The sequence below is a fragment of the Symphalangus syndactylus genome, chromosome 16 (genome assembly GCF_028878055.3).
Source record: "Symphalangus syndactylus isolate Jambi chromosome 16, NHGRI_mSymSyn1-v2.1_pri, whole genome shotgun sequence".
NCBI classification, from domain to species: domain Eukaryota; kingdom Metazoa; phylum Chordata; class Mammalia; order Primates; family Hylobatidae; genus Symphalangus; species Symphalangus syndactylus.
The window spans coordinates 47,784,139-47,810,035 of NC_072438.2; the positions used below are offsets into that span (position 1 = coordinate 47,784,139).

At 39.5% G+C, this 25,897-nt stretch overlaps 1 protein-coding gene and 1 non-coding gene across 23 annotated transcripts in view; one reads left to right on the forward strand and one right to left on the reverse strand.

The window, feature by feature from the left end:
• APBB2 (amyloid beta precursor protein binding family B member 2) overlaps nucleotides 1-25,897 on the reverse strand; it is a 405,899-nt gene that overhangs the window by 269,350 nt on the left and 110,652 nt on the right. For all 22 annotated transcript variants that reach the window (XM_055246442.2, XM_063619806.1, XM_063619800.1 and 19 more), the window contains one exon: nucleotides 21,823-21,934. The gene's annotated coding sequence lies outside the window, so the exon portion shown is untranslated. The remainder of the gene's footprint in view (nucleotides 1-21,822; nucleotides 21,935-25,897) is intronic.
• On the forward strand, nucleotides 3,676-3,778 carry LOC129465112 (U6 spliceosomal RNA). Its single transcript, XR_008651883.1, has one exon. It is a non-coding gene; the product is annotated as a U6 spliceosomal RNA (small nuclear RNA).

A 25,897-nucleotide genomic window follows, 5' to 3' on the forward strand; every position in this document is an offset into this window, starting at 1 on the left:
CAATTGCCAAACTACCTTTACCATACATTCTTCTGCATAGTCAGTTCTCTTGAAGTATCTAATGGCCACTAAAACAAGAGTTTCATTTCACAGCTGTCCAAGTGAGTTACGCTACGCTCACATGGTATTTTGAAGAGCTGAGATAAATTTATAAGAGTCAATCCCAGATTATTCCTCCATTGCTTCATTTGAAGATCACACAACAGGACAGTGATTCTGCACAGCAGTGTGTGTGTGTGTGTGTGTGTGTGTACACGTGTGTGAAACTGTACAATCTAATCACCACAGCTCTGCAAAGAACATGGCACAATTCTATTCAGGTTTCAGAAATGGAAAGACAAAAAGGGAAAAAAAAATCCCAAGAAATCAATCTCAAAAGCTGTTTCCAGAATACCTTCTTGAGAAATTTAAAAATAGGGTCCACTTTGTAATGCACGAGTATAAAGGACGTAAATTCATAGCTAGCTAATCACCTTTTAATGCTAGAACCATAAATGGCTATTTCCAAAACACATGCATTGTTATCAAATGCCTGAATTGATACTTAGTTACATACAATTTTTTTTCCATCTCAACAAAGCCTTAAGACAGCCTCCAAACATTTATACAGAGGGATTTTACCTTGTCCAGTGAAGGTTCTACTTCCAACCATCACAAGTACCAGAATTTTAAACTTTTACTATAAAAATCTCTATAGGATTATATAATCTTTCAACCATCTTCTTAACTTGAAATTTTTCTAACTAAACAAATATGACAAGACAGAATTAAAATTGCATTGATCATAGAATATAAACTGATAGTCAATGAAGTGCTAAGGAAAGTATAAATTGGTGAAATATTGTCATTCGTTTAAAAAAGTACAATTAAAACCAAGTCAAATGAACTACCGATACTTTGACACCTACTACAAACACAGCAGACTGTAGTAGGTATAGAAAGGAAAAAGACTTGTGACACAGTTACTGGCAACAGGGAACTTAGTATGTTGGAGGAACATGACACGGAACTCTAGACAAACATTGGATCATAGGACACAGGTTTAGACTTAAAAGGAAGTTATGGATAGGTCAGGTGGGGCCATTTTCTGTCAGATAAACCTATAACACACATTTTAAAAACGTAACATGGTATGTCCACACCTCATATCTTAAAAGAACACCAATCAACAATGCTCTCAAAGGAAATTACATGCTAAGAAACTTTAACCCTCATCTTTCCAACATCCCTCATCACACGGTACTTATTTTTCATAAGTTTGAGTCTCCCACTATACAACAAAATATCAAACATCAGGGGGTGTCCTATTTAACTTTGATTCCTTAGCTCTTGGAACCTATGGAAAATATAATGATCCAATATATTCTTGGAGGATACATAGCTGAGTGAATGAATGAATGAACAGTGTTATAATAGCAGCTGTTAATTTGGATTTATTTGAATATAAAGATTGATTCTTCACAGTAAAACACAGTTCAGGAGGCTTCTACAAAGTTATGTTTCTTTCTTTCTTTTTTTAAGAGTTGGTGGTCCTGCTCTGTCACCCAGGCTGCAGTACAATAACACAATCATAGCTCCCTGAAGCTTCAAATCCCAGGGCTAAAGAGATCCTCTCCAAAGTTATATTTCATAAAACAAATGGCCAAAATTAACGATAACATTAATAAAAAATATGCAAAAGAGTTGTTCATTGAAGCATTATTCACAAAACGAAAAATGGCAACAATCTAAATTTTCAGGAGCTGGGTGGCATGCAGTTTTATTATGGTCATACGCTGATAGATTATGGAACTATTTAAAATGACAAATACAGGCTGTGCACGGTGGCTCACTCCTATAATCCTAGCAGTTTGGGAGACCGAGGCGGGAAGATCACTTCAGGTCAGGAGATTGAGACCATCCTGACTAACATGGTGAAACCCCATCTCTACTAAAAATACAAAAAAATTAGCCAGGCGTGGTGGCGCATGCCTGTAGTCCCAGCTACTCGGGAAGCTGAGGCAGGAGAATGGCGTGAACCCGGGACGCGGAGGTTGCAGTGAGGAGAGATCATCCCACTGCACTCCAGCCTGGGCAACAGAGCAAGACTTTGTCTCAATAAATAAATAAATAAATAAAGACAAATATGAAGGCCTGAAACAGAGAGAAAGTAAGATATAACAGGAATAAAAAATGAGTAAACCAAAGTAGTATGTATGCTATAGCTACAAACAGATAAACTATGTACACATGTAAAAAGACTGGAATGAAATACATATAAAATATACTTGATAAAGTATATAGGTTTAGGGCTTACAGGTCATTTTTTTTCCACTCTGAACTTTTTGTAAAACTGTTACATTGTGGCCAGGCGCAGTGGCTCACGCCTATAATCTCAGCACTTTGGGAGGCCAAGGCAGGCAGGTCACTAGGTCAAGAGATCAAGACCATCCTGGCCAACATGTGAAACCCCGTCTCTACTAAAACTACAAAAATTAGCCGGGCATGGTGGCCCACACCTATAGTTGCAGCTACTCAGGAGGCTGAGGCAGGAGAATCGCTTGAACCCAAGAGGTGGAGGCTGCAGTGAGCTGAGATCACGCCACTGCACTCCAGCCTGGAGGCAGATTGACTCCCTCTCAAAAAAAAAAAAAAAAAAATGTTACATTGCCATTTATAGGTCCCGTTGTAAAGGTAGAAGTTTCACAGTAAGTTTGTAACAGTAATTATTACAGTGATCATTAACAGTAACTTATTTCATCACATCTAACTGCTATTGACTAGAAGATACACCAGTATTTTCTGTACTAAGAATAAATATAAAAGTTATGTTACATTCATAGGCCTTAAAAAAAACTGAATACTCCTATCAGACCAGTATTACGCTGATACCAAAGAAAAACAATTACACTTTTAAAATAAGAAAACCACAAGCCATTATTTCTTATGAAAATTGATGCAAAAATCGTTAACGAAAGACTACTAAACCAAATTCAAAAATAATGAAAATAAAAATGCTGCGAATCATAGCTGCAAAATGTCAGTGATTGTAAGATATATCAAATTTTAAAGATATTAAAATGTGAAAAGATCTGTATCTTAGAATCAATAAAATATGTATTATAAAGCTGCAATATAAAAATAATTTATTGGTAAAAAAATGATCATCAATAGTGACTAGATAAGAAACTAATAAATCTATGAAAACTTTGATAGAAATCTCTTAAAGAAATAGGCTGGGCGCAGTGGCTCACACCTGTAATCCCAGCACTTCAGAAGGCCGAGACAGGCGGGTCACCTGAGGTCGGGAGTTCGAGACCAGCCTGACCAACATGGAGAAACCCTGTTTCTACTGAAAATACAAAATTAACCAGGCGTGGTGGCACATGCCTGTAATCCCAGCTAATTAGGAAGCTGAGGTAGGAGACTCGCTTGAACCCAGGTGGCAGAGGTTGCAGTGAGCAGAGATCGCATCATTGCATTCCAGCCTGGGCAACAAGAGTGAAACTCAGTCTCAAAAAAAAAAAAAGAAAGAAATGACTTGATTCACAAATATAAGTTTTAAGTAAGAATTTCGATAATAAAGTACACAAGACATTGCACTACAGAGGACAAGTGTTCATCATGTCCCTGAGATAAAATGTTTCTGGTCCAAAAGAATTGAGTAAATGAATTATCAAAAAGAAATTAAATTGCTTGCTTTGACAGCACATATACTAAAATCAGAATAATACAGAGAAGATTAGCATGGTCCCTGCACAAGGATGACATGCAAATTTGTGAAGCATTCCATATTTTTAATCAGTACATATACATATATCAAAGAATTATGTTGTACTCCTTGAATATATATAACCTTTGTTAATTTTTTTTTTTAAAAAGAAAACATAACTAGAAAATTCTTGATTTCTGAGGAGCAGGGAAGAAATGAAGGAAGGGAGGGAGAAATTAAAGTAAGCCAAGAAGGCTGAACGAGATTCTCAGCTTCAGTATAAAGTAAGTCATTAAATGATTTGTTTGAGTGGCATTTCCTTGAAAATAAGACTGAAACTGCTGGCCAGCCACGGTGGCTAATGCCTGTAATCCCAGCACTTTGGGAGGCCAAGGCAGGCGGATCACAAGGTCAGGAGATCGAGACCATCCTCGCTAACACAGTGAAACTCCGTCTCTACTAAAAATACAAAAAAAATTAGCTGGGTATGGTGATGCATGCCTGTAGTCCCAGCTACTTGGGAGGCTGAGGCAGGAGAATGGCGTGAACCGGGAGGTGGAGCTTGCAGTGAGCCAAAATTGCACCACTGCACTCCAACCTGGGTGATGGAGTGAGACTCCATCTCAAAAAAAAAAAAAAAAAAAAAAAAAGACTGAAACTGCCTATGGCACATAATCACAGAGAAGGTCACTCACTGAATTACAATAACATCAAAATTTTTACATGGGGGAATAGGGTATAGAGAGGTAATGAATCTACATGTTTAATGGAACATCATGATTCAGAAAATTAGAATTAAAATTTGAAATTTTCAGACCACTGGTCCTCCAAGCTTTCCTCCCTAAGTTCAATCTTTGGCTTTTCATTTAATATAATAATGACAATTAATTAATCTCACCTAAATTTTTAGCAGTTCAGCATGAAGAAAACATAAGGAAACTTTCCAGTTGGTTATCAAATCATGGACACTACCTTAACTATCCATAAGAGAGTAACCACAATAATGCAGCAGATAATAAGAACAAACTACAATGAGTAGTGAGAGACATTCAAGTTCATTATTTTAAAGTGCTGATTATTTAAACCCTTCATGTATCTACATATGTAAGGCCAAGTTGCCTTTTTCGTTGCCAAACTACAAAAACAAAAAAAAAGAAGTATAATACTGAAATAATCTATAATGATTTGTATAATAATAATTTATAAATGAAAGTCATAAAAGCCAACCTCCAAGAAAAATCAACAAAACCAAGAGGTGGTTCTTTGAAAAGACTGACAAAATTGACATTCTTTTAGGTAGACTGACTAAGAAAAAGAAGACTAACTAAAATCAGAAGTAAAAAAGGGGACATTACTACTGTTTCTACAGCAATCAAAAGGATTATAGGACTATAATTACCAACAAATTAGATAACCTATATGAAAAGAACAAATTCCTAAACACAAAACTTACCAAAACTGAATCATGAAGAAATGAAAAACTTGAACAGACCTATAACTAGTAGAGACATTGATTAGTAATCAAAAACCTCCCAACAAACAAAAGCCAAAGAGTAGACGGCTTCACAGCTGAATTCTATCAAATGTTTAAAGAAGAATTAACATCAATCCTTCTCAACTCCTCCAAAGAACTGAAGAAGGAACAATTTCAAACTCCTATCAGACCAGTATTACCCTGATACCAAAGAAAAACAATTACACTTTTAAAATAAGAAAGCCACAAGCCATTATTTCTTATGAAAATTGATGCAAAAATCGTTAACAAAAGACTACTAAACCAAATTCAACAGCTTACTGAAAGGATTATACACCATGATCAAGTGGGACTTATCCCTGCAATGCAAGGATAGTTCAACATATGAAAATTGATGAATGAAATGCAGCACATTAACAGAACAAAGAGGAAAAAACACATCATTCATCTCATTTGATACAGAAAGAGCATTTGACAAAATTCAGCAAACTTTCATGATAAAAAACACTCAACAAATTAGGAATAGAAGGAAACTATCTCAGCATAATAAAGGTCATATATGAAAAGCCCACAGCTAATAGCATACTCAATGGTAAATGACTGAAAGCTTTTCCTGTAAGATCAAGAGGAATAAAAGAATGTCCACTTTCACCACTTCTTATCAACATAGTAGTAGAAGTCCTAGCCAGAGCAATTTGGCTAGAAAAAAAATTCACCTAAATTGGAAAGGAAACAGTAAAATTATCTTTGTTTGAAGATGACATAATCTCACGGGTAGAAAACCTTAAAAATTCCACACACACACACACACACACAAACCTGTTAGAATAAGATAAAAGTCAAATAAATGGAAAAGGCTAGGCATGGTGGCATGTATCTATAGTCTTAGCTACTCAGGAGGCTGAGGCGGGAGGATCACTTGAGCCCAGGAGTTAAAAGCTATAAAGAATTGCGATCACACCACTGCACTCCAGTCTGGGAGACAGACTGAGGCCCTTTTTCTAAAAAATAAATAAATAAATATTGATTAAATAAAAATTAATGGAAAGACATCCTGTGTTCATAGATTAGAACACTTAGTATCATTAAGTCATCTATACTACTTAAAGCAATGCAATTCCTATTAAAACCCCAATGATGTTTTCTGTAGAAACGGAAAAATCAGCATTTATTCTCTTTTAAAATATACCTTGAAAGTTACCAACAATCACCTGTATTTAATCTATAAAGTATATTCAACATCACAAATCAGAAGCTATTAAATCCATTGAGATACAGAGGAACCAATAAATTTTTTTTCTTTTCTTTTGAGATGGAGTCTTGCTCTCTCACCCAGACTGGAGCACGATCTTAGCTCACTGCAACCTCCACCTCCCAGGTTCAAGTGATCCTTCCAACTCAGCCTCCCACATTGCTGGGATTACAAGCATGCACCACCATGCGTGGCTAAAATGTGTGTGTGTGTGTGTGTGTATTTTTTACTAGAGATGGGGTTTCACTATGATGGCCAGGCTGGTCTTAAACTCCTGACCTCAAGTGATCTGCCCGCCTCAGCCTCCCAAAGTGCTGGAATTACAGGTATGAGCCACTGTGGCCAGCCAGAATCCAGTATTTTAAACAAAGTGGTATCATCACTAATATTCAGGCCTACAGTGGGACATTTTACATAAGACAATCACAGGGGAGACTTGTTGAGCTTATCATAATCATCAGAAAACAAGTCTGCCATTGTACTTCAAAAGCATACCAAGAGAGCGGTATAATATCAAATAATGGGGGTATAGCCTTTTCCAGCAATAGATGCGTGGGCCTCCACAAAACAGCTGCAGTCACAAACCAAGGCAGTGTTAAGAATGGTAACTGTCATCATCAGATACAGACAAGTTGAATCTATTCAAAACTTGTATGAGGTACTTTTAGGAGTTATTATAGATTTATAGAATTCATGATTGACAAGGACCTTAAAAATCATGTTACATGTGAAACCATTTAATGGATAAGAAAATGAGGACTGCAGAAGAGGTACTTGATGTCTCCAAGGTCACATAAGGAAGTGGCACAACCATGACTGTAACTCAGGCTTCCTGTGTTCCTCTATCTTCTCTAATCAAACTCCTGAGCTAAAGGTCAGGAGTATTACCTTAGTCTGTTGGTGAAAAGGTCACCACAAAGTGGTTTCTCAAAGACTCTTGACCACATCAATATACACCCACTATGGTTAATCAGCTCACCCCTACCCTAGCAAAGGAATATCCTAGGATTATGTGGGGAGCTTTTGTACTGATACTAGACTTTTTGACAGCTGTGGCTATTGCCATCCCAGCTCTGTGGAAAGGGGTTAGGATCTGCACTGTGAAAGGTGGACTTCCCATTGTCAATTATCCTGGGAAGAAGCAGATCCTGAGATAAGAAATGGAAACTAGCAAGGAAAGACTTGGGAGAAGGAAGGAGGAAACCCTCCCTCTTCCGGGCCTCATTCTCTTTGATGCCTAGATTCTACACCTAGCTGTGCTGACAGTCACTTCTGAAGGTAGGGATTGGATGGTCTAAACCAGAGAGGCAGCCTGGTAGAGGGCCCAGTGAGGAATGGGTCTAGGCTTGCCATAACTAGCAGGTTTTGTTTTATTTTTAAGTCATAAACTCAACTTCTATCTTCTCTAGGGAATTAAGGACATGATTCCAGATGAGGGATGGAATGGAAAATGGGAAACAGAGTCCCCAAAGAGCTGGTCCCACAGTGCTGGCAGTAATGCTTAGCAGGGTGTGCAATGAAAATGGGAATATTTGAGAAAGCAATAAAGGCATGATGTCCAGGCTCACCTCACCATATGAAAATGGTTTATCTTCCAGATCATCTCAGAGAAAGGGACATTAATTTTTTTTTTTCTAGGTAACAAAGCTGAGAGAAGGGGCATTAATTTAACTAAGAGATCCAGTGGGTTTCCTTGCAAACCATCGCAGGTTAAACACAGATTTCTGCACACTGACAACCGAGGCTGATATCCAGTGGGTGGGTGTCAGGATGATCATCCAGAACATCTACAGTCAGCATCCTTCTGACTGGCCAGAAACTGCTCACTAACTATAGGCTAAATATTCCTTACCCAAAATGCTTGGGAAGAGAAGGGTTTTGAACTTCAGATTTTTGGGATTTTGGAATATTTGCATTATATACTTACCAGTTAAGCATCCCTAATCTGAAAATCTGAAATCCAAAATGCTCCAATGAACATTTCCTTTGAGCATCATGTTAGCGCTCAAAAAGTGTTAGATATTTTCGTATTTTGGACTTTGGTTTTTTTACGGAAGCTCGACCTATGTTTTGACTCTCACCCTTCCAACAATCACACGTTTTCCATCCTCAGTATCTGGTATTAACTACTGAGCCTGGAAGAACACCAATCTTTGTGTTATACACTTCATGTTTATCCCAGATTCAGGAGTTAACAAAAATTCTATTAATAAGCTAAGCAGCAGATATTAGTATTCCCATTTTATAGGCTAGAAAGTTGTGGCTCAAAGAAAAAAAAACTCATTCACAGACAGCCAGTGGAAGAGTCAAAATTTAATTCAAAGATAAACAGAATTTCCAGATTATATAGTATCAGTCCCTCTACTCCGTAAATCTACCCTACTTTAAAAGATAATACTGCAGGGTACAAGTCACTATGGGACCTGAAGGTAACTGCATCACTATTTCATAAAATATTGACATGGAAAAGCGTGGTCATAAGCATGTTTTGATCCTACGCCCATGTCTCCTACTGCAATTATTTTCAAGCATTACCTGAACACCGAAAGCTTTTATTTTACATGTATAATGAAACACTAGTTTGTTTCTTCAAATCCATGTCTATGAACTATAATGGCAATTTAACCCTACTTATTAAGTAAAAAAACCCAGACATAAATTATATGGCGTCCCATTGAGTCCCTATATGAGTATCTCCTTTGATTAAACCACCATTTTCATCAGAAGACATAATTTAACAGAAGATTTAAGGGAAAAATTTGAATTTAACGATTTCCCCTCCAGTCATTTCTATAAACCTCTGACAGACTCTTTGTTCTAAGAAGTTATATTCTTTTACTTTCTACTTAAGAAATAAATGAAAATGCATCTGAATTAAATTACCACTGCGGGCCGGGCGTGGTGGCTCAAGCCTGTAATCCCAGCACTTTGGGAGGCCGAGGCGGGCGGATCACGAGGTCAGGAGATCGAGACCGTCCTGGCTAACACGGTGAAACCCTGTCTCTACTAAAAATACAAAAAATTAGCCGGGCGTGTTGGCGGGCGCCTGTAGTCCCAGCTCCTTGGGAGGCTGAGGCAGGAGAATGGCCTGAACCCGGGAGGCGGAGCTTGCAGTGAGCCGAGATCGCGCCACTGCACTCCAGCCTGGGTGACACAGCAAGACTCCGTCTCAAAAAAAAAAAAAAAAAAAAATTACCACTGCGATGGAAACACTGAAACTCTAAATCAAAACAAGCTATGGTAAGATTTTCTCAAAGTGTGTCCGGAATTGGTGGGTTCTTGGTCTCACTGACTTCAAGAATGAAGCCACGGACCCTTGCTGTGTTACAGCTCTTAAGGTGGCGCGTCTGGAGTTTGTTCATTCTGATGTTCGGATGTGTTCGGAGTTTCTTCCTTCTGGTGGGTTCGTGGTCTCGCTGGCTCAGGAGTGAAGCTGCAGACCTTTGCGGTGAGTGTTACAGCTCTTAAGGCGGCGCGTCTGGAGTTGTTCGTTCCTCCTGGTGGGCTCGTAGTCTCGCTGGCTTCAGGAGCGAAGCTGCAGACCTTTGCGGTGAGTGTTACAGCTCATAAAAGCAGCATGGACCCAAAGAGTGAGCAGTAGCAAGACTGATTGCAAAGAGCGAAAGAACAAAGCTTCCACAGTGTAGAAGGGGACCCGAGCGGGTTGCCACTGCTAGCTCGGGCAGCCTGCTTTTATTCTCTTATCTGGCCCCACCCACGTCCTGCTGATTGGTAGAGCCGAGTGGTCTGTTCTGACAGGGCACTGATTGGTGCGTTTACCATCCCTGAGCTAGACATAAAAGTTCTCCACATCCCCATCAGATCAGTTAGATACAGAGTATCCACACAAAGGTTCTCCAAGGCCCCACCAGAGCAGCTAGATACAGAGTGTCCATTGGTGCACTCACAAACCCTGAGCTCGACACAGGGTGCTGATTGGTGTGTCTGCAAACCTTGAGCTAGATACAGAGTGCCGATTGGTGTATTTACAGTCCTTGAGCTAGACATAAAGGTTCTCCAAGGCCCCACCAGAGCAGCTAGATACAGAGTGTCAACTGGTGCATTCACAGACGCTGAGCTAGACACAGGGTGCTGATTGGTGTATTTACAATCCCCGAGCTAGACATAAAGGTTCTCCACATCTCCACCAGACTCAGGAGCCCAGCTGGCTTCACCCAGTGGATCCTGCACCGGGGCCGCAGGTGGAGCTGCCTGCCAGTCCCGCGCCGTGTGCTTGCACTCCTCAGCCCTTGGGTGGTCGATGGGACTGGGCGCCGTGGAGCAGGGGGTGGCGCTCGTCGGGGAGGCTTGGGCCGCACAGGAGCCCACGGAGCGGGTGGGAGGCTCAGGTATGGCGGGCTGCACGTCCCGAGCCCTGCCCCATGGGAAGGCAGCTAAGGCCCGGTGAGAAATCGAGCGCAGCGCCGGTGGGCTGGCACTGCTGGGGGACCCAGTACACCCTCCGCAGCCGCTGGCCCGGGTGCTAAGCCCCTCATTGCCCGGGGCTGGCAGGGCCTGCCGGCTGCTCTGAGTGAGGGGCCCGCCAAGCCCACGCTCACCCCGAACTCCAGCCGGCCCGCAAGCGCCGCACGCAGTCCCGGTTCCCGCTCGCGTCTCTCCCTCCACACCTCCCTGCAAGCTGAGGGAGCAGGCTCCGGCCTTGGCCAGCCCAGAAAGGGGCTCCCACAGTGCAGCGGTGGGCTGAAGGGCTCCTCAAGTGCCACCAAAGTGGGAGCCCAGGCAGAGGAGGCACCGAGAGCAAGCGAGGGCTGTGAGGACTGCTAGCATGCTGTCATCTCTCAAAAGGATGCTAGATTCCCTAAACACTACCCATCATCATGACAACCTTTAAGTGCCCTCTCTCCTATGGGTATGCCAACAACTGGTTGTAATAAAAGCTCATTTTGTTGAAATCAATTAATTTCTCTCTACAGTACATTTGAGCCTTTTCAGCTACTGCTCATTTTTTCTTTTTTCTACTTGTAAGACATCAGACACTAACTAGTCTGCTATGTAATATTACTGATACTACATCCACATTTAGTTCATCAAAGTAGTCTGAATGCTGTAAAGATTTTTTAAAAAGATATAGAATGCTACAACATTCCTTTATTAGTAGGGTGGTTAAATTATCGAAACCAGGACGTTTTTAATATTGAAAGGGGTCAGTATCAAAAATTATGCCAGAACAGCAGGCATAGCTAGGATTGTCCCATTAAGTTAGTACGTATGGTCACCTAACTTATTAAGGAAACAATTACTGCATATAAAACCTGAAAGTCTGAAAAAATGAAATAAAGATGACGGTGGGGAAGAAGGCATAGAGGGCTCATATGTGAGCAGAAAGAAGAGTCAGAAGTCAAAGGAAGACTGCGGTCTCTCTCAAGCACCAAAATCTAATGTCATCTCCAGACTACCTAGACACTGCTCTTCCTCTCTGGTTACTGAAACAGTCTGTAAGTGTGAATTAAGTCCATCATATGCCATGTGATCTGATCCCCTGGTATATTTGTCAGCTTATTTTATTGTCACCCTCACACTCTCCCTAGATACCATCTGAACTCATCCCCCATCTATGAGGTTCCTCTCCCCTTGCTTCGGTATTTTATTTCCCATCACTGAGCCAACCAATCAGAGTTGTACTAGGCACTATGCTATCTTCTCCGTAAAAAGGGGGATCCAAAGCTGAATTAGATATAGTCCTTGAGAGGTAATTGTCCAAAATTTTTGTTTGCAAGACTTTGTTTAAAATGCAATACAGTTTTTGCTCCAACCTCCACTTCTGCATGTCCAAAGCAGCCCAAACAAGGAGTACAGCTACAAAGTATGCTAGCGAAGTCACTCCATTTATTTTCAGATAATTTTGTATACATAATGAAGCAAAAGAATAAAAAAGTAATATTTGTGAAGATGTCAACATTTTTACATCTTGAAAAACTTCATAAAAGCTCTCCCAAACGAGACACTGTGGCCTTTTAGGGGAGCAACATATCATGTACTCTTTCTTGCATCCCTACTTCCTTATTGAAGTTGGTGAGGGATTGTGTCTTTCCCATCACTGAATCACCTACACCTTGCAGAGTTACCTAGCACAACACAGGCACTCCATAAATATCTGCGGAGTAAATGAATGAATGAGGGGCTCATGATTCTTTCTTTCTTCCACAACACTGTGATTATATATTAAATACTTTTTTCTTAATCTCAGCTCCTCAAGATCTTTGCTCCATTGATTATATCCTCTTAAAAGGCAGCCCCTATATAGTTAACAGGTTTGAGGTCAGCCAAAAAACCCGACCAAATACCCAGCAACTTAACAGCAAGGTAACTTTGAGCAAGTTTTCTAACCACTCTCTATGCCCTATTTTTTCTTATCTATAAAATAGACATGTTTTGCAAGGTTTTCTGGTATTTGTGAGATCTGAACACAATTTATATAAAGGGCCAGGCAGGAATCCAATAAATGTTGAATAAAAGAATAAATTGCCATTGTCTTCTGTGGTCCAGATCAAAATGCAGCCATCAAAATCTAATTTGCCAAAGCTGATCTTCATTCAAACAACAGATATGAATCAAGGGCTATAAGGCACAACTAGAGTCTGTCTGCTGTTGAACATCAAAGAAGGAGTTTAACATCTGCTTTTAAATGCAGGAAAACAATAATTAGTTCACAAGTAAAAGGAAAAGTTATATAATCCGATCTTATTTGCTTTACCAAAGTATCAAAGTATTAAGGGATTACCAGCTTACAGCAGACTGAAGCTTTCTTGCAGGGATCACATAATGGGTGCAGGCAAACCTAGAAATGGGTTTTTAAAGTCGGCATTCCTAGCTCCTGCTTTTCACTGTCAAGAATGCATGAGCCAAGTTTGCCCTTAGTTTGAAGCACAGAATTAAGCAGCGACGGACAACAAGAGTAAGATTTGGTCTGAGTTCGAGACCAGCCTGGCCAACACAGTGAAACCCCGTCTCCACTAAAAATACAAAAATTAGCTAGGCATGGTGGCGTGTGCGTGTAGTCGCAGCTACTCGGGAGGCTGAGGCAGGAGAATCGCTTGAACCGGAGAGGCGGAGGTTGTGGTGAGCCGAGATTGCGCCACTGCACTCCAGCCTGGGCAACAGAGTGAGACTCCGTCTCAAAAAAAAAAAAAAAAAAATTTTTTTTGGTCTGAGTAGTTTTCATTCAACTGTGCTCGCTCTTCCAGCAATCTAAGATGTAAAACTTCAAAAGAGAAAAATATCACCGGCCTCTGTTCAACTTTAAATTCATCAAAGAAAATATGAAACTGTGTTGCAGGAATACATTTGTTTTTGCTGTACAACAATGTTCTAAGAGATCCATTCTGCTGCTGTTTCACCCTCTCCTTCAGGCCAAGCAGAGGCCAGTGGGAATAAAGAGCTCCCCGTGTTCTATTTCCAGAACACCTGAACTTACTGTCGACTGAGGCTACGAGAGCTATTTAGAGGCCCTTACCTTCCTCTTTTCCAGTAACATCAGCAGAAACAAGCTATAAAACTTTCCCTAGGGTTTGGTTTCCTTTCTCACAGCTCAGTAGTGCTGCTCTCCTGGAAGATGAAAGAAACCCCAGAGTTTTTCAAAGCCCAGATGAAATGTTGATCTCAAGTAATATTTTCCATTTTCTTAAAAGCCATCATTTCCTACTTTACTCAGGCACACAGCATGAAGCAAAGCCTAAACTACCTCCTTAGGGCTCATGAGAGTAGATGCAGTCAGTAGTTACAAGAGCACGTGAACTCTGGTTTTAAAACAGCAAAGGGTCATCCTGAGATAAACATAGGCTGTAATACTGAAGTGCTAAATACTGTCTTACAAGTTCACAATTTTGGCTTCCTTTTAAGGGTATCTGAGCAAAAAGTGGCTTCCAAGTGGATAAGGATTTTTTTTTTCCCTAAGTTCCTAATGAACCAGGTACGTGAACCTATGATCACAACCTGTTTTCTTACCCATCCTCATTTCTCAGATTTTTTTCTTGCCAAGGGTTAAAAAGTTCATAAGTACGGCCGGGCACGGTGGCTCATGCCTGTAATCCCAGCACTTTGGGAGGCCAAGGGGTGCAGATCACCTGAGTTCAGGAGTTCAAGACCAGCCTGACCAACATGGAGAAACCCCACCTCTACTAAAAATACAAAATTAGCCGGGCGTGGTGGCGCATGCCTGTAATCCCAGCTACTTCGGAGCCTGAGGCAGGAGAATCCCTTGAATCTGGGAGGTGGAGGTTGCGGTGAGCCAAGATTGTGCCATTGCACTCCAGCCTGGGCAACAAGAGCGAAACTCCATCTCAAAAAACAAAACAATTCATAAGCACAAGAGATGGAATCCAAACCCATACATTCAGTCTGACTCCAGGGCGTCTGATAGTCACTTGCCCTTAACTGTCACTTTGTTGTCTAAATCTGACTCCAGCAGGCACCAAACAAGAGTGACTGTCAGCTATGTGAGGTAATGCATATGTTAATTCGCTTAATTTAGGATTGACACAATGTATACATATTTCAAAACATCACGTTGTATACTATAAATGTATATAATTTTTATTTGTCAATAAAAATAAGAAGAAAAAAACAAGTGACCATTGGCCCAAGGGGCTCCACATGAGTTTAGAAACTGAGGTCCTTACTAATATGAATGACAATGTAATATTTTTTATGAACTCAAAAATATCATTTATGACATTGGAGTTTTATACCTGTTGCAGCAATGAAGCAGCAAGCATAAATTTATAGCCTCCAAAAAGGGCTTGCAAGAAGTACGCTTTAGTCTTGGCTTCAGTCTTTGACAGCAAGTCACAAATTATTTTTCAGATAAAATGGCAATTAGGAATTTCTTGAAACTTTAACCATCAGTCCAAATACCAAACTAACATCCAAGAAGTCCTTTTTAAGTTCTACTGGACTTTAACTGTATAACTGCAACTTGAGCTTTACGTATAGAATGAAAAATTATTTAACTTTAGAAGACAGAAGGTGTCTTACAGATTATTAATTCTATCAACCATTTTTTTTTTTTTTCCGAGGGAGTCTCCCTTTGTCGCCCAGGCTGGAGAGCGGTGGTACGATCTTGGCTCACCACGACCTCTGTCTCCCGGGTTCAAGTGATTCTCCTGCCTCAGCATCCCGAGTAGCTGGGATTGCAGGCACGTGCCACCTCGCCCAGCTAATTTTTGTATTTTTAGTAGAGACGGGGTTTCGCTATGTTGGCCAGGCTGGACTCGAACTCCTAACCTCAACTGATCTTCCTGCTTTGGCCTCCCAAAGTGCTGGGATTATAGGGATGAGCCACCGCACCCACCCTCTGTCAACCACATTTTATTGAGTCTTATCAGTCATATTTTATTAAGCAAGGTGCTATGAAAGACAAAAAAATTAATGAGACCTGACCCCAGCCCTCAGGATCTTATAGCGAATTAAATAAAATGTTACATATATATGACTCGATTCAAGTTAAAAACAACATAGGATGCAAGGAGGATATTAAAGGAGTGAAACAGAAAAGATCACTTATAAATGTGGCAAAATGGTTAAGAGCATAAACATGACAGTCACGGTGGTGGGTTCAAGTACTGACAATGCCACTCCTTGGCTGTGTGACATTAGACAAGTTATTTTACCTGCCAAGGGCTCAGTTTCAAAATCTTGAAAATGGGGTAATAACATCCACTGCTGAAAGCAGATACAAGATTAAATAAAATAAAACAGGCAAAGTTCTTAGTACAGTTCCCAGCACACTCTTAGGGCTAAACAACGGCTAGCAGCAGCCTGCAGTCCCAGATCTATCATTTCTCCATCTCTCATATTTCACCCCTTCTCTTAACTGGTCTGTCCAGGGCCCTGTCAGAACCTATTATTAACTCTCCTTTAAAGATGAGGAAATAGGCTTTCAGAGGATAGGGAACATGCCCATTGACATACAGCCAATAGCTTAGTACGCCCACTTCCAGACTCTTAGGCCCTAGGGTACACTGTTTTATTTTATCTAATCCTACCTATTATTTTTAAAACAATTAAAAACAAGTAGATCATCCCATTGTGTAAATTATAAAAGGTACTCTCTCTAGGCAGGCCCAGCCCCATGAGTGCACAGCTTGATGACAAGTGTGCTGGGTGGTTCTAAGTCCTCCCATCTGCTGCTCACACCTACACTTCTGCAGTGAACAATCTACACAACCTCACATGGTGGCCCTGGGTCTCCAGCCTCCGGTTTTCTCTTTTCCAGACAATATTCCACACTACTGCCCAAGTGATCTTTATAAAACTCCCATCTAATTATTTCTCCTTTTAAAACTCTGGATGGCTATTTATTGTTTAGAAACTCCAAGTCTCTAGCATGGCACACGTGTGACCTTTCTCACTCTGGCACCTTTTTGATCTCAGGGTCCACTCTGTTCTCCACGCTCCATACCCCAGCCATGGTGGAGTTCTTGCCACTCTCTGGATATGCCATGAGTTCCCATTCCTCCATGCCTTGGCATATGCTTTTTCTACAGCCCCAATTATCTCCCTACTTCCTGTTTTCTCACTCAGCCCTCAAGTCATACTTCAGTTCCAGCTCTTCAATGCAGTCAACACACTTCCTGATTTCTCAGCTGAAATGACTGCTCGTCCTTTGCATACCTACAGCATTCTCTTTTTTTTTTTTTTTTTTTTTTTTTTTGAGACAGAGTCTTGCTCTGTCGCCCAGGCTGGAGTGCAGTGGCGCAATCTCGGCTCACTGCAAGCTCCGCCTCCCAGGTTCATGCCATTCTCCTGCCTCAGCCTCTCCGAGTAGCTGAGACTACAGGCGCCCGCCACCACGCCCGGCTAATTTTTTGTATTTTTAGTAGAGACGGGGTTTCACCGTGGTCTCCATCTCCTGACCTCATGATCCGCCCGCCTCGGCCTCCCAAAGTGCTGGGATTACAAGCGTGAGCCACCGCGCCCGGCCTCCTACGGCATTCTCGAATCAGCTTTCACCACCAGCTCAGGGGAGTCAGGAAGATATTGCAGGGCTTTGTAGCGAGATGCATCATAATTGGAAGGCTGACTCAAACATGTTCTAACTGTATGAAGGTAGCAAGTTACTTTTCCCCTGAGTTTCAATAACGCCCACCCCTAGAATTCCTGTGGACATCAAGTGCTTAATGGTATGGCCTCCAAACTTACTTGGGCGACAGAGTCACTCTAAGGGCAAAATACCAAGAAATCTTGATAGATATATTTAATTGTATCATGTGAACTAAGAAATGTTCTACTAGAAAAAAAATTATGACACTATATGCATATAGGCTTCCAAATATAAAATGTGTGTGTACATACACACATCCATGTTTTCAAAACCAGTCTCTACATTTACCAATTAAACGTTTGTAATTTGTTTAACTTTCCTTTTTCCATTTCCTAATTTAACTTAAAAAGTAGCAGCAGGTACCAAAATCATAATGGGAGAAAAAAACCCTTAAAAATTAGAAAACTATATTCCTAACTTATTTTGAAAGGTATAGGTCAATAAATATCATTATTGAATTGTAGTCATTGAACATCTCGTCTAAGAATATAATGTTCATTCCACTGCTTTTCACATGGTACATGCTACATAAAGGTTATTTAAATCTAATTTTGAAACTCAAATTAAGTTCCCTAAAAGGAAGGACATATCTCATTCATCTTTGAATAATGAGCTCCTGGCACACAATAGTTGCTCAACAAATGTTAGCTCAATAAATGAACTAAAAATTAAGAACGCATACAAAGGTTTATAAAACATTCTGGATCTCCAATTAACCTGGACTGCAATTTGCTCCATAAATAAATTATATTCCAAAATCTATCAGTGTTCCTTCTGTAACCATCATTTCATCTGAGCTATTTGGAGTTTCTTTGGAGAAAGAAATACGTAGGTAAAATCCTCCCTTAGGCACAGAAATATTGGTTAAGACAGCTCGGCAGGAGGAATATGTCACCTGCACTCTTGTATAATATAACAAAGGGACCAAAGAAGACACAAAGCTTTATACACAGCACCTGTCAGCCAGTGACACTTACCACTTTGAGCACATATTCAGACCCATGAGCCTCCTATTCAGAATATGTCTGGCTACAGTAAACACCATGAAGATTCTGGACGGGGAATCCTTTTCTGTTCTGTTCTCACATGAAAAACCTACGCCATATATTCCACATATTTACACTCCTTTCTAACTGAAAGCCAGGAGAGCCCAAAATTAAACAAAAGGCTAAGATCCGGTTGTTTCCCTTTCACTAAAAATGATGCTGTAGGTAAATACTTATTAGCATGGATATGCATTATTTATTGTTAAGTGGAAAAAGTAAGTTACCAAAAAACTTGCTGCGTACTCATTTAGGGTTAACATAAAACCAAACATGGACATGCATTAGTAGGATAATAAAATACAAACTTTTTACTTCCTTTAAAACAATCCATGGCTAATTTTTTTGAAGGTACATTTATATTTTATCACCATTATAGACTCAAGTTTCCAAAAATCTACCTCAAATAATCAATTTTCTGAATTACTTGAAATGCTTGAAACAAGGAAGACTTTGAAGACACATGCAATTAAGAAAAAAGTGAAAGTAAAGGACAGAGGTTAAAAAGAAGTGTGGAGGTTGTCTAGGGTTCTGAATTTTCTCTAAAATTGTGTGTTTGCTTTTCCAAAAAGAAACCACCAGGACATTTAAGTATCCCTTACAGTTTTCAAAGAGCAGTCAGAAACATTTTCTTATGACTTTAATAAATATCAGAAAAGACACCTCCCCTCTCCCCTCCCATTCCCTCCCATTAACTTCCATATAACTTAACTAGTTCTTCAAAATCAGATTTATGTGCAGTACACTTCTGCATTGTAACCTTCTCTTTTTTTAACCTTAAGGGTACATTGTAAACATCCTTCTGCATATATAAATATTCACTTGTAACATCAACTTTATTTTTACTAATTTTTTTTTTTAGAGTCAGGGTCTCACTCAAGTGTCAGGCTGTAGGGCTATGGTGTGATCACAGCTCACTGCAACCTCAAACTCCTGGGCTCAAGTGACCTTCCCATCTCAGCCTCTGGATTAGCTGGGACTATAGGCACTTACCACTAAGCGCAGCTACTTTTTTATTTTTTGTGGAGACAGGGTCCCTTTCGTTGTCCAGGCTGGTCTTGAACTCGGGCTCAAGCAATCATCCCACCTCTGCCCCCCAAAGTGTTGGGATTACAGGGGTGAGCCACGGCGTCTGGCCTTAAGATCAAGTTTAGTACACAGAGATCTTTTTGTCACAGTCCCTGTAGTAACACAGGGCTGTCTTTAGCTTACTGTAAACACAGAAGTCCCACAGATGCCTTCCCTCTACAAAATGGAAACACAACTTTTACAACAATGCCACAATGTATCCCAAAAGGGAATATTTTGGTATAATGTAAAGAAAATATTGCACTAGAGACTATGTGAAATTTTAAAGAAATGCTTATTTCTTTGAAATAACCATTTGAAAAGGTAGCTTATTTGAAAGGCAGCTTAAGTAGCTTACTTTCTGAAGCTAAGTTAGTTATATTTCCAATCTAAACACCACTGCAAATATCTAGACCCTGAAGCCCAGAGAATCAATCATTTGACCTTTTCGTTCTATTTCTGTAGACAGACTGGGTGGCCTCCAACACAATCCTTTTTCAAATATCCTTCCAAAATGGAATAACAACTACAACACACAACTACAACATAAAATATTTCTTTTAAGATTAACGTGATTACAAGACAACAAAATTCAACCTACAAACTTCTATTTTTTTTTAAATTCCACTGACAATAATATTTCACTATTACAAATATTTCACTGTAACCAAAAAAATATTTTGGGTGAGATTTTCCTTACTTTCAACTAATTCATATTTTAGCAGAGACTTGACAGCCCTCAGAAATTATGTGTGTATGTGCAGTGTCTATGTCTGTGTGTATGTGTGTTTGTGTGTTGCACATACACGTATATGTATTTTTTTTTTTTTTTTTGAGATGGAGTTTCGCTCTTGTTGCCCAGGCTGGAGTGCAGTGGCGCAATCTTGGCTCGCTGCAACCTCTGCCTCCCAGGTTCAAGCGATTCTCCTGCCTCAGGCTCCCGAGTAGCTGGGATTACAGGCATGCACCACCATACCCAGCTAATTTGTTTGTATTTTTAGCAGGGATGGGGTTTCTCCATGTTGGTCAGGCTGGACTCGAACTCCCAACCTCAGGTGAACCGCCCACCTCGGCCTCCCAAAGTATGTATTTTTTCAGTACAAATAAGTATGTATTTTTTCAGTACAAATATTTAACTTCAAATAAGCTTCAAAACTCAAGACCCTTACCTTATTATAATTATTACAAAATAAAACCCAATTTAATAATTAAATTTATAGTAAATACAACAATAGCGCTATAAAATCAGATCTTACTATTTAATGCTTTCATAGAACTAAAGCAAAGTTCTGTTCTGTCTTGTTTTATTTTAAACATGTTTCAACTAGCTCATTTGTACTGCCAGAAATAGAGAGGAGCCGTAAGACACAAAGCACAGGAAGTTTAGAACGCTATCTAGTAATTTAGTGTAAAAACAGTTCCTATTGTCGATAATGTTTCTGGAGCATGCTAGAGAGGATATTTGTGTATGTTTCTTTGCGTGCATGTGCATATTTTATTTTGCATATATTCTTACGGGCATTTGGTAATTCATAATTCCAAGTAGTATCCATTAAAAAAACAGATCGACTTTATATATCTGTAAGGTCCATTTTTCAAAAAGATAAGAGAATAAAACTGAATTTTCTGGTTCCAAGCAATTTTTTCTAAAAGACAGCAAAAACATTCAACAAGTGTCTCAATTAGAATGTCTTATAGTGCCCTCAAAAAAATTCTAAAATAAAACTGGGAGGTGCATCATCAATTCTTCCAAGACAAAGCTACATGAAGAATTTATTGGACAAGCAATTCCACATTTTGCTTTCCTTTCTAGACAAGAAAAGAATCAAGTCGATTTCATCCTTACTCTAAAAATTCAGAACCAAAAAGCCTATCCAAAATATCTAAAAGTCTAAAACACCTGAAGCTCAGACAATTGGACTCACTTTTCTGTCACATTGTATTTGACATTTAATCACTTGCAAATCTGATAAAAGTTTTGTCACAACCTTGAGGACTCAGTTTATGAAACCCAAAAGAAATGGCACCATGTAGAACATCATCTTAATCTCTTCCAAGTTTTTTTTTTTACACAAAGAGGTTTCCTGAGTCCCCTTCCATGTTACAAATCCATAAAAACATATAAAATTTATTAAGCCAGGAATGAAAGAAAGTAAAAAGCCATGGACCTATTGTTAACTTTCTGAGAGAGGTATAACAGGATTTTTTAAAAGCAAGTTTAAAAGTACTTACTTTTCCCAGGTCTTTGGTACAAAGCTCAGAAGGCGAGCTCCTTTTCTTCCCCACAAAGTCTGTTAATTAATAGCAAGCACCCCGGGAGGTCAGGCAGCCCAAAGAGATCGATCTAGAAATTGTGTAGAGACAAAAATTTTAAATTCAGAATCATATCAGAAATGAAAAATCAAAATACCCCACTGCAATTCAGAGTATCTCTGCATCAATAAAATAAAGATGTCATTGGGATCCTTAAATGATGAGAAATGTAAGCTATTTTTCTTTCATAATATACTAACAAGGCTTTCTAAATCTAGACGGCAGTTCGATCTGTCGCCTTATTAAAGTTTCAAAGGCAGGAACTAGTGAGGCTTCTTGGCAACCACTCCTGTTAAAGATGTCTTTCTCAGGGAGTCATAAAAAGGAACCGAGGGAGAATCTGGACTTCTAATTATATTGTGACTTGGGAAGGAAGGTCTTCCGAAATCACACTTGCCAGTTCTCACTTCCAAACATGAGCTCATCTTATAAACACAGAAGTAGTTGTAAACAGAAGTGAATCACAACAACTTAAGGAAAGTTATCAACAACTTTTAAATACTCTTCAAATGTATTAAGCACACCTTAATTTCTGCAGGTAAGAATGAGAAGAGAGAGCTGTGTTCATTTTTTCCTAATAAAACAGAAAATCTGACAATTCTAAACTCACTTACAACATGTTACTTCCAGGCCAGGCGCAGTGGCTCACGCCTGTAATCCCAGCACTTTGGGAGGCCCAGGCGGGCAGATCACAAGGTCAGGAGTTCAAGGCTAGCCTGGCCAACACAGTGAAACCCCATCTCTATTAAAAATACAAAAAATTAGCCAGGCGTGATGGCATGTGCCTGTAATCCCAGCTACTCGGGAGCCTGAGGCAGGAGAATCGTTTGAACCCGAGAGGCGGAGGTTGCAGTGAGCCAAGATCATGCCACTGCACTCCAGCCTGGGTGACAGTGCGAGATTCCATCTCAAAAAAAAAAAAAAAGAAAAGAAAAAGAAAAACATGTTACTTCCCCAACAATCGTGCAAATGGATTCTAAGGCAATAAAATCATTAATAAGATAAAATAGTTTAAGTAGGCAAAACAGATGCCATATGTAACCTATAACCTAAAGTCTGCATAGCCCTCCGGCTCTCCTATTACAGGACTTATATAGATGTAATTCTAAGAAGCATGATACACTCATTTACAAGCCACAGGAGATTGCGAAATCAGTTAGAAAGAGGGCACAGCTACAGCAAGTAGTTGTAACTAAAAATCAGAACCCTACAAACACCATAAGCATCATTTATTACTATTGCCATTGTTACTGCCAACATTTATATACTGTTGACTCTTACGCCAGGTTCTTCTCTGTGTCTTACATGTATTAACTCTACTTCAGATAGGGACAAGCAGAATTTCACATTTCACTTATCCCCTGGGCATCATTGTATTACCATACAGCACACTCAGTTCTGCTATAACGCTTGTGTTTGTTTCAAGAGAACAATTTGAGTGTAACTCGAATTTCATGTTTCTTTATGCATGATTTCACTGCAAGAAATACTAGGTTATAGCAGAAGGCTGCACTCGGGCCAAACCCAGCTGCATACGGTTACACAGAATGAACACAGTCCATGCCTCAAACATCTACCAGTGACTTTGGTTTCCACCAGTGTGCTATGAGCCACACCAATCCATATCTGGTATCCCAACTCCATCTGATTTCAGGTAATCCATCTGCCACCACTTCACAGTAACTCGTAAGTGGCAACCCTTCTAAAGCACCAGTTCACAAGCAAACGTCAGGACTTTTTCGAGTTGAAGTACCATATTTATTGCACTATGTATTTAACCATTTAATATGTGAAAAATTTGTGCAACAGTATTTATTCAGTTCCCATCCCTTTTTAATGTGTCACTGATAGTTTTTTGAGTATTGTGTCCCCAACGGCATTCCTCTCCTAAGCACTGTGAGTTTTACTGCAGGATTCTGCATAATGTGGTTTTTAGGAACACATATATCATTTTATCAGAATTGACTATATAATAACTAGTGTTTATAAAAGATGCTTGTTACTTATCCAGAAGGGGTGAAATTGTGATTTTCATATTTTGTCATTATATTTAAGAGGACAGCAACATATTGTAATGCAATTTTAAAAAGACTGTCTTTCACAACGTTTACAATTACCAACCATAGACACTTAAGGGTCAGCTTCAGTTACATGATAAATTTATTTATGTAAGATTGCCTAACGTTGTTAAAGGAGGGTTATTATAGGACCATTTTGGACAGATCAAGATGATGGTGTTATAAAGACAGATTCTCGCAGACAAGACAGCTTAACCGTAATTGCTGGAAAGGACAAACTGAATGGAATTACTTTTCATTCTTAAAAACCGATAAATTAAAAAGACTCTAAATTTTATTTTAAAGAGTTTAAAATAGGCATAAAGATATATACAAGGAATTTTTCTATTATAAGTAATACTCTTGTAAATAATTTTTAAAACACAATACTCAACAATGGATAGTTTTTTAAAATCTGTAGAATATTTAATAAAAGGAGAAAATGCTCTTAAGCAGTATTGAGAAAGTAGACTATAATGTAATATACTCATCACCCCAGTTTTGTCTATAAGAAAAAAGACTAGAAAGAAAAAAAAAGCCAACATTTGAAAAACTGCTAGTTACAAATTGTAGAATTACAACAGAGTAATTTTTACTTTCTTTATATTTTGCATCAGTGGGCACATCCTTTTTACCCCCACTTTAACGTCACATGTGAATCCAGCCAATAGAATGAAGGCTAGCCGAAGAACAAGAACATCAGGAGCTTCCTCGTCAATCACAAGTATTAATAGGTCCAGTCATGTGGCCGGACCTCTGAAAGTGTTTTCTATCTCATAATTCAAGGACATATACAGTCCGTCCCAACAGGGATGTTTAAAGTTTATAAACCCATTACAGAGGCCAAAATATAATTTGCTTTTTACCGGCTAATACAGTCATGGATTTAGTAAAATCCAGTTGAAAGATTTTTAATTATATAATTGTATCTAAGCTGTCCTAATATCTGAAAGAAATTTCATTCTGAATAAAGAAATTGTATTCTGGATAAAGCTCCTTTCAAACAAGATCAAGATTAAACAAATACAAAGAGGGATGCATTTGGGCATGGGGATAAACTTCCAGTTTGAGGAGTTTTAAATAGCAAGTAAGAAAACAGAGATTGATCCTTATAACCTCCAAAAGAATGTGGCTATATTAAAATTTTCCCAATAACAAAACTTGACTTTAAAAACTTGCCAAAAACAGTGACTCTTTTAGTCATGATTGTGCTTAGTTTAATCCCACACACTGATATCGCGTAAGAACTGAAGGTTGAGGATATACAGGAATCAAGGGCCAATTTGGGACAACTTGGCCACCACACATCTGAGTTCACTCACCCATGCTTGGCTAGGAGTACATTTATTTTATTTTTAATCTATTCATTTTTTTTTCTAACTATTATTTTAGGTTCAGAGGCACATAACGCAGGTTTGTTACCTGGATAAATTGTGTGTCGCGGGGGTTTGGTATGCAGATTACTTTGTACACAGGTAATGAGCATAGTACCCAATAGGTAGTTTTGCAATCCTCACCCTCCTCCCACCCTTGGCACTCCCACTCTCCGCCCTCAAGTGGGTCCCAGTATCTACTGTTTCCATCTTTGTGTCCATACATACTCAATGTTTAGCTCCCACTTACAAGCGAGAATGTGTGGTATTTGGTTTTCTGTTCCTGTACTAATTCTCTTAGGATAATGGCCTCCAGCTCCATCCATGTTGCTGCAAAGGACGTGATTTAGTTCTTTTTTATGGCTGCATAGTATTCTAGCGTGTATATGTACCACATTTTCTTTCTCCAGTCCACTGTCAAGGGGCATGTGAGTTGATTCCATGTCTTTGCTATTGTGAGTAGTGCACTAGCAGCATATTTAAGTGATGTGTCCCTTTTCACTTTCAGTTTAGCTTTCCTGGCATACCTGCACACCCAGTAACTACTTCGTATAGGGCAGTTAC